At 43.1% G+C, this 7,601-nt stretch overlaps 1 long non-coding RNA gene across 1 annotated transcript; it reads left to right on the forward strand.

The window, feature by feature from the left end:
• Positions 1 to 2,003: 2,003 nt before the first annotated feature.
• LOC139028017 (uncharacterized) lies at positions 2,004 to 2,445 on the forward strand. The gene is made up of 3 exons (XR_011480155.1): positions 2,004 to 2,031; positions 2,290 to 2,331; positions 2,397 to 2,445. It is a non-coding gene; the product is annotated as an uncharacterized lncRNA (long non-coding RNA).
• Positions 2,446 to 7,601: the final 5,156 nt, after the last annotated feature.

Below are 7,601 nucleotides of genomic sequence, written 5' to 3' on the forward strand. Positions count from 1 at the left end.
GCATATGGGCGTGAGTTTTGGCTTGGTAGACCAATAACAAAGCAAGTTCGAAACCTGTCTGCCAATAACACTAGTTTTAAGTCCGCCCCCCCCTGCTCWGACCACTCCCACACAATCTTAGCAAAATTCTTCCTTGAGAAATATTTTTTGGTTGTTGCTAAAAAAAAAAGCTATTTATTTGAATTTTAATGGGAAAACTATTACAGTGAGGGACTTAAAGGGGAGGGGGTGTATACAGGTATTGTTGCCCRCGCTACAGACTATCGGTTTGCTAAATAAGGACTAATAAAGGGCCAGTGCACTACTTYATAGTCTTAGAGGTGTGTTTCCTRACCGATTCCGCGTTTGGTTAATTATGTTTGTCCCCCATGAGATACTGTAGGAAGTCTATTTCACTTCCTCACGATCTTCAGAGTGAAACTAAGATAACTGGACTGTGACTTCTTGGTGTAATCTGTATTTATTAAATTATACGACCAATGCAGACGGTATGATGTCAATACCAAATCATTTCTGGGTAACAGGCCTTTAAACAGCAATGAATCCCTTTAAACAGCAATGAATCCCTTTAAACAGCAACGAATCCCTTTAAACAGCAATGAATCCCTTTAAAGGCGGCCTGTATGTTTCATTGATTTGAGTCAAACACAGTTTTCCTGTGTCAAAGTTGACTACAAAGTGTAAACAGGATCTGTGTCATCACAACAAGGAACATTAAGGTTGGGTTTTGATTTGACGATGATCCATTTCCCACTAACAGTGGTGAACAGCTGCGGTGATTTCTCTCTATCCAATAGCATAGACAATGAGACAGACCTGCCAAGCAGCTCTGACTTTGTTTACATAAGACAACATGTCACACGTTTGTTTTACTTGAGAAATACCGTACCAAACACCTTCGTTAGATGTCAAATTGCACAACTCAAACAAGAAATCTTTACCACATTTTAAAGTTTTGCAGAGAATGTTTAAGTTGCCAATTTGACATCTAACGAAGGTGTTTGGTACGGTATTTCTCAAGTAAAACAAACGTGTGACATGTTGTCTTATGTAAACAAAGTCAGAGCTGCTTGGCAGGTCTGTCTCATTGTCTATGCTATTGGATAGAGAGAAATCACCGCAGCTGTTCACCACATGTTAGTGGGCAAATGGATCATCGTCAAATCAAACCCAACCTTAATGTTCCTGTTGTGATGCACAGATGTTCCAAACGCCATTTCAGACGAGACTGACTTATGACCAAAATTATCCTGTTTACACTTTGTAGTCAACTTTGACACAAGCCACTTTCAAAGGGATTCATTGCTGTTTAAAGTGTAAACTATCCTGTTTACACTTTGTAGTCAACTTTGACACAAGCCACTTTCAAAGGATTCATTGCTGTTTAAACTTTTTTTCTGTTCCACAGAAATGATTTCGTGTAATATGACATAATAAACTGTCTGCGGATTGGACGTATAATTGAATAAATACAGATCACACCAATGGTTCCGGTCCCAGTCTGTCAACCTTCAAACAGACAACCTGTTTTTTTGTTCTTCTCCCTTTTTTTCCTCTCAAACAGAGTCCTTAAATAAATGGCCTTAAACCTCCTCCTTTAGAAGGCACGTGGCCTTGAACGCGTCATCTCTTCCCTGCGTCCTCCGGTCTCTGGTTTCAAATTTCCCACCTGTATCTCCACCTGGTTTCCTGTGAGCGACACATCTGGCTGAACTCCCAGGAAGGTCTTGTTTCTTGGTCTCCGGGACGACCAGCCAGATGTAGAACAGAGTCGCCAAGCAGATGAAGCAGAAGAATGATGAAACTGTTAGGAGCCCAGGCCATCTGGAGGGCAGAGATAGAAGCACAGACAGAAGCAGGAAGACATTCAGGTCACACACAATCCCTGGACATAACAACTTATATATCTACGGTACTGTCTGATAATGAAACCATTGGTGATCGGGTATCTCTGGAGATCGGACATAAAGAGGTGAGACATAGAGGTAGAGGAATAGGTAGAGAGAGGTAGAGAGATAGGTAGAGGTAGAGGTAGGAGATAGAGTAGGAGGTGAGGTAGAGAGATAGGTAAGAGGGTATATGAGGAGGGAGTGAGTGGGTTAGAAGTAGAGGGGTAGAGTTAGAGAGATGGTAGTGGAAGGCATGTGGGAGAAAGGTAGATGAGATACGAGATAGAGGTGTAGGAGTAGGAGGTAGGAGGGATACGGTAGAAGGTAGAGGTAGAAGAGATAGGTAGAGGTAGAGGTAGATAGAGATAGGTAGAGGTAGAAGAGATAGTAGAGGTTAGAGGTAGCGAGATAGGTAGAGGTAGAGGTAGAGAGATAGGTAGAGGTAGAGAGGAGATAGGTAGAGGTAGAGAGATAGGGTAGAGGGGTGAGGTAGAGAGAAGGGTAGAGGTAGAGGTAGAGAGATAGGTAGAGGTAGAGAGAGTAGAGTAGATAGGAGCGAATACGATTAGTAGAGAGTTAGAGGTAGAAGAGATTAGGTAGAGGTAGAGGTAGAAGAGATAGTAGAGTAGAGGTAAGACCAGATAGGTAGAGGTAGAGGTAGATAGATAGGGTAGAGGTAGAGGTAGAGAGATAGGTAGAGAGTAAGGAGGTAGAGGTAGAGAGATAGGTAGAGGTCGATAGAGAGAATGGTAGAGGTAGAGGTAGAGGTAGAGAGATAGGTAGGGTAAGAGGTAGAGAGATAGGTAAGAGAGAAGGTAGAGGTGGAGATAGGTAGAGGTAGGAAGTAGAGTAGATAGGTAGAGGTAGAGGAGATAGGTAGAGGTAGAGGTAGAGAGTAGGCAGAGGTAAGAGAGATAAGGTAGAAGGTAAGAGTAGAGAGATAGGTAGAGGTAAGAGGTTAGAAGATAGGTAGAGGTAGAGGTAGAGGATAGGTAGGAGGTAGAGGTAGAGGTAGAGGTAGATAGGTAGAGGTAGAGAGATAGGTAGAGGTAGAGGTAGAGAGATAAGGTAGAGCAGAGGTAGAGAGATAGGTAGAGGTGGATAGATAGGTAGAGGTAGAGAGATAGGTAAGAGGTAGATAGATAGGTAGAGGTAGAAGGTAGAGAGATAGTAGAGGAGGAAGGTTAGAGAGTAGGAGAAGGTAGAGTAGAGAGATAGTTAGAGGTAGAGGAAGAGATAGTAGGTAAGGAGAGGTAGAAGTAGAGGTAAAAGAGATAGTAGGGTAGAGGAGAGGTAGATGAGATAGGTAGAGGTAGAGGTAGAGAGGTAGAGAGAATAGGTAGAGGTAGAGGTAGAGAGATAGGTAGAGTTAGAGATAGGTAGAGGTAGAGAATAGGTAGAGGTAGAGGAGAGAGATAGGTAGAGGTAGAGAGATAGGTAGAGAGAGAGATAGGTAGAGGTAGAGAGATGGTAGATGGTAGAGGTAGATGAGGTAGAGAGGTAGGTAGAGGTAGAGGTAGACGAGATAGGTAGAGGTAGAGGCAGAGGTAGAGAGATAGGTAGAGGTAAGAGGTAGAGGTAGAGGTAGAGAGAGTAGGTTAGGTAGGTAGGGAAGGAGGTAGGTAGGGGAGGGAGGGAGGGAGGGAGGGGAGGGAGGGAGGGAGGGAGGGAGGGAGGGAGGGAGGGAGGGAGGGAGGAAGAACGTGTTTCATAGTTCTCAACCAATGTCTGTTCGCTTGGGCGTGGCCACTGAGTGAGCATATTTTACTTATGAAAACAGTTCTCTCATTTAGAATCAAAAATTACATTTCATCTTTTCACAAATATTTTCATATTTAAACATTTAAATTGCACAACAATTCCATGTGAATTGATAACTAGAATGTGTCGACTTTCAAAGATACAATTTATGCCGTCCTTCATCAGTAATAATGTCTCAGACGACAACGGATCTGACATCATATTCTTTAAGTACCAAAACGGATATTTTCAACTGGTTGGATTACAGAAATATTGTTCCATTCCCCATCCTTTTGATGTTACCATACTCTCTCTGTGTTAACAAAGGGCTTTCCAAGAGTCATTCTGTAGAGTGGAGAGAAAAGGAGAAAAGGTATTTATGGGGCTCATAAACCTCACCCAACAGGGCAATGTCATGACAACTGACTCTAAGTAAAGCCTGTGTGTCTATGTATGTGGATGACTAAACACTATACACGTCACTACTACAGAGTATGAAATCACTGCAACGCTTAGCTTAGCTTAGTGATGAGCTTTAGGCACTATGGTGTTGAACGCTGAGCTGTAGTCAATGAATAGCATTCTCACACAGGTGTTCCTTTTGTCCAGGTGGGTAAAGGCAGTGTGGATTGCAATAGAGATTGCATCATCTGTGGATCTGTTGGGGTGGTATGAAAATTGGAGTGAGCCTAGGGTTTCTGGGATAATGGTGTTGATGTGAGATATGACGAGCCTTTCAAAGCATTTCATGGCTACAGACGTGAGTGCTACGGGTCGGTAGTAATTTAGGCAGGTTACCTCAGTGTTCTTGGCACAGGGACTATGGTGGTCTGCTTGAAACATGTTGGTATTACAGACTCTGACAGGGAATGGTTGAAAATGTCATTGAAGACGATCTTAGTCCTGTATTGACCCTTGCTTGTTTGATGGGTCGCCGGAGGGCATAGCGGGATTTCTTATAAGCTTCCGGGTTAGAGTCCTTGAAAGGGCAGCTCTACCCTTTAGCTCAGTGCGCGAATGTTGCCTGTAATCTATGGCTTCTGGTTAGGGTATGTACGTACGGTTACTGTGGGGACGACGTCATCAATGCACTTATTGATGAAGCCAGTGACTGATTTGGTGTACTCCTCAATGCCATCGGAAGAAACCCGGAACATATTCCAGKATGTGCAAGCAAAACATTTCTGTAGCATCTGCTTAATCTGACCACTTTTTTATAGACCAAGTCACTGGTGCTTCCTGCTTTAATTTTAGCTTGCAAGCAGGAATCAGGAGGATAGAATTATGGTCAGATTTGCCAAATGGAGGGCAAGGGAGAGCTTTGTATGCATCTCGTGTGTGGATTAAAGGTGGTCTAGAGTTGTTTTTCCTCTGGTTGCACATTTAACATGCTGATAGAATTGAGGTAAAACCGATTTAAGTTTCCCTGCATTTAAGTYCCCGGCCACTAGGAGCGCCACCTCTCTTTGCTTATGCCGGTATACAGCTCATTGAGCGCGGTTTTAGTGCCAGCATCGGTCTGTGGTGGTATGTAGACAGCTACGAAAAATACAGATGAAAACTCTCTAGGTAGATAGTGTGGTCTACAACTTACCATGAGAACAACCAGCTGTTGTTCACAATTATACATAGGTCCCCGCCCCGTGTCTTACCAGAGGCTGCGGTTCGATCCTTTCCGATAGAGTGTATAACCCACCAGCTGTATGTTATTAATGTCCCCGTTCAGCCACGACTCGGTGAAACATAAGAGGTTGACTCCTGTATGTATTGACATAGCATACACACTATACACACACACACACCTGGACAGTGTGTAGTAGTAGAGTAGTGGCCTGAGGGAACACACTTAATGTATTGTGAAATCTGTTGTAAAATGTATTTGAATGTTTAAAAATTGTATTATAATGTATATTACAGCCATAATTTTTGCTGGACGCCAGGAAGAGACAGCAGCTACTGGGGATCCATAATAAATACAAAATACATACAAATACAAATGGTCCAAAAACACTACTGAGACTGTTATGGACATCAAAATGGCTTGTTTAACTATGAACAATATTTCCAGAATCTCTCTTTGTTGACATCAAAATGGCTTCTTTCCTGCTTGGAGCACTGACCTCCATGAAGGGGAACACCAGTCCCACAGTGAAGTTGGACAGCCAGTGGATCGACCCYGCCACCATGAAGGCTGCTGGTCTGGACGACTGGCGGAACATCTCTGTGGTCACCACGTAGGGAATAGTACCTTGGGACAGAGGTTAGAGGTTAGACATCCGGGATTGCCTCCCACAATGTTGCGATGTTCCAGGCTTAACACGTCTGTACGAAACAGAACGTCAGTTTGGCATAGAGGAAGTACGTCACTGCGTTATTCGCTTCTTCATACCCCAAACACAAAGTAGTAGCTAGCACGATAGCGATTACAGAGGTTATTTTTAATGAATGTATTTCTGAAGTGGCTAGTTTGCATCTACGTTAGAGATAGTGACAGGTGTATGTTAGAGACTAGTGACAGGTGTATGTGGACTAGGCATCCTGTGACAGCTGGTCTGTTTAGAGACTAGTGACAGGTGTATGTTAGAGACTAGTGACAGGTCTTACATTAGAGACTAGTGACAGGTCGATGTTAGAGACTAGTGACAGGTCTACATTAGAACTAGGACAGGTATGTTAGAGACTAGTTACAGGTCTATGTTAGAGAGACTAGTTGACAGGTGTATGTTAGAGGACTAGTGACAGGTCTGTTAGGACTAGTGACAGGTCTATGTTAAGAGACTAGTGACAGGTCTATGTTAGAGGACTAGTGACAGGTCTATGTTAGAGACTAGGACAGGTCTATGTTAGAGACTAGTGACAGGTCTAGTTAGACTAGTGACAGTCTATGTTAGAGACTAGTGACAGGTCTATGTTAGAGACTAGTGACAGGTCTACGTTAGAGACTAGTGACAGGTCTTGTTAGAGACTAGTGACAGGCTATGTTAACTAGTGACAGTTATGTAGAGACTAGTGACAGGTCTATGTTAGAGACTAGTGACAGTCTATGTTAGAGACTAGTGACAGGTGTATGTTAGAGACTAGTGACAGGTCTATCGTTAGAGACTAGGACAGGTCTATGTTAGAGACTAGTGACAAGGTCTACGTTAGAGACTAGGACAGGTCTACGTTAGAGACTAGGGACAGGTCTATGTTAAGACTAGGACAGGTCTACGTTAGAGACTAGTGACAGGTCTATCGTTAGAGACTAGTGACAGGTCTGTTAGAGACCAGTGACAGGTCTATGTTAGAGACTAGTGGAACAGGTCTACGTTAGAGACTAGGCAGGTCTTTAGAGATTAGTGACGGTCTATGTAGAACTAGTGACAGGTGTATGTTAGAGACTAGTGACAGGTCTGTTAGAGACTAGTGACAGGTCTATGTTAGAGACTAGTGACAGGTCTATGTTAGAGACTAGTGACAAGTCTATTTAGAGACTAGTGACAGGTGTATGTGTAGAGACTAGTGACAGGTCTACGTTTAGGACTAGTGACAGTCTATGTTAGAGACTGTGACAGGTCTACTGTTAGAGACTAGTGACAGGTCTAGTGTTTGAGACTAGTGACAGGTCTATGTTAGAGACTAGTGACAGGTCTATGTTAGAGACTAGTGGGACAGGTGTATGTTAGAGACTAGTGACAGGTCTATGTTAGAGATAGGACAGGTCTATGTTAGAGACTAGTGACAGGTCTATGTTAGAGAATAGTGACAGGTCTATGTTAGAGAATAGTGACAGGTCTATGTTAGAGACTAGTGACAGTCTATGTTAGAGACAGTGACAAGTCTATGTTAGAGACTAGTGACAGTCTATGTTAGAGACTAGTGACAGGTCTATGTAGGACTAGTGACAGGTCTATGTTAGAGACTAGTGACAGGTCTATGTTAGAGGACTAGTGACATGTCTATGTTAGAGACTATACAGTCTACGTAGAAGAC

This window comes from Salvelinus sp. IW2-2015, linkage group LG7, assembly GCF_002910315.2.
Source record: "Salvelinus sp. IW2-2015 linkage group LG7, ASM291031v2, whole genome shotgun sequence".
Classification (NCBI taxonomy): Eukaryota; Metazoa; Chordata; class Actinopteri; order Salmoniformes; family Salmonidae; genus Salvelinus; species Salvelinus sp. IW2-2015.